The sequence below is a fragment of the Triticum aestivum genome, chromosome 5A (assembly GCF_018294505.1).
Source record: "Triticum aestivum cultivar Chinese Spring chromosome 5A, IWGSC CS RefSeq v2.1, whole genome shotgun sequence".
In the NCBI taxonomy this organism is placed as follows: domain Eukaryota; kingdom Viridiplantae; phylum Streptophyta; class Magnoliopsida; order Poales; family Poaceae; genus Triticum; species Triticum aestivum.
The window spans coordinates 595862001-595864097 of NC_057806.1; positions in this window are offsets into that span (position 1 = coordinate 595862001).

Genomic DNA, 2097 nt, shown 5'->3' on the forward strand with positions numbered 1-2097 from the left:
TGTCACAGAATAAGGACACCGCAAGATTGAACCTACTACTATGCACCACTCCCTATGAAGATCTAATCATTAACTTGGCTAAAGAAAACTCATAGGTTAGAAATCACACATTAAAGAAACTTCAAAGAGATTCAAATACTTCCACTAAACAGTCTAATCATAAACAATTCATCAGATCCCAACAAATGCACCACAAAGGTTTACATCAGGTTGATCTCAGATGAGATCATTGTATTGAAGATCGAGAGAGAGAGAGAGAGAGAGAGAGAGAGATACATCTAGATTTTGTTATGGACCCGTAGGTCATGTGGGAACTACTCACACATCATCATGGAGACAACAAGGTTTATAAAGATTGCCTCCCCAATGGTTACCCCCTTTGGCAGAGTACCGGCGGAGGCCTCTAGATGGGATCGCGGAAGAACAGAGGCTTGCGGGGGTGGAAGAATTGTTTCGGGTCTCGCTCTGGTGGTTTTGGAATATTAGGAATTTATAGGCCAGAGATTAGGTCAAACGGAGCCACATGAGCCCCACAAGTGCTGACGCTGCCCTTTAGGGGCGCGTTGGGCAAGCTTGTCGCTCCCTCATGCATCTATTGGTCTCTCCTCGAAGCTTCTAGGGTCTCTCATAGTCCAAAAAAATCACCGTAAAGTTTCATCGTGTTTGGACTTCGTTTGGTATGGTTTTTGTGTGAAACAAAGAAAACACCAAATATAGGAGCTGGTACTGGGCTCTAAGTTAATAGGCTAGTCCCAAAAAATAATATAAAATGGCATATAAAGCATATAAAAGTGATAATATAATAGCATGAAACAATCAAATAGATACATTGGAGACGTATCACTGCCCCTACCACGATCGAGGAAATGAATCCATCCTCTAGGTACTTTCTGATATTGCTTCAGTCACATATGCACCTATATATTGAATATAGATCTAGCTGAACAAGTTGAAATCATGTTTTTTAGAGAGGGCTTACTGATGTCTACTACACAACCTTCTTCTTGTAGACGTTGTTGGGCCTCCAAGTGCAGAGGTTTGTAGGACAGTAGCAAATTTCCCTCAAGTGGATGACCTAAGGTTTATCAATCCGTAGGAGGCGTAGGATGAAGATGGTCTCTCTCAAGCAACCATGCTACCAAATAACAAAGAGTCTCTTGTGTCCCCAACACACCCAATACAATGGTAAATTGTATATGTGCACTAGTTCGGCGAAGAGATGGTGATGCAAGTGCAATATGGATAGTAGATAAAGGTATTTGTAATCTGAAATTATAAAAACAGCAAGGTAACAAATGATAAAAGTGAGCGTTAACGGTACTGCAATGATAGGAAATAGGGCCTAGGGTTCATACTTTCGCTAGTGCAAGTTCCCTCAACAATACTAACATAATTGGATCACATAACTATCCCTCAACATGCAACAAAGAGTCACTCCAAAGTCACTAATAGCGGAGAACAAACGAAGAGATTATGGTAGGGTACGAAACCACCTCAAAGTTATTCTTTCCAATCAATCTGTTGGGCCATTCCTATAAGTGTCACAAACAGCCCTAGAGTTCGTACTAGAATAACACCTTAAGACACAAATCAACCAAAACCCTAATGTCACCTAGATACTCCAATGTCACCTCAAGTATCCGTGGGTATGATTATATGATATGCATCACACAATCTCAGATTCATCTATTCAACCAACACAAAGGACCTCAAAGAGTGCCCCAAAGTTTCTACCGGAGAATCACGACGAAAATGTGTGATAACCCCTATGCATAGGTTCATGGGCGGAACCCGCAAGTTGATCACCAAAACATACATCAAGTGGATCAATAGAATACCCCATTGTCACCACGGGTATCCCACGCAAGACATACATCAAGTGTTCTCAAATCTTTAAAGACTCAATCCGATAAGATTACTTCAAAGGGGAAACTCAATTCTTTACAAGAGAGAAGAGGGGGAGGAGAAACATAGGATCCAACTATAATAGCAAAGCTCGCGATACATGAAGATCATGCCAAATCAAGAACACGAGAGAGAGAGAGAGAGATCAAACACATAGCTACTGGTACATACCCTCAGCCCCGAGGGTGAACT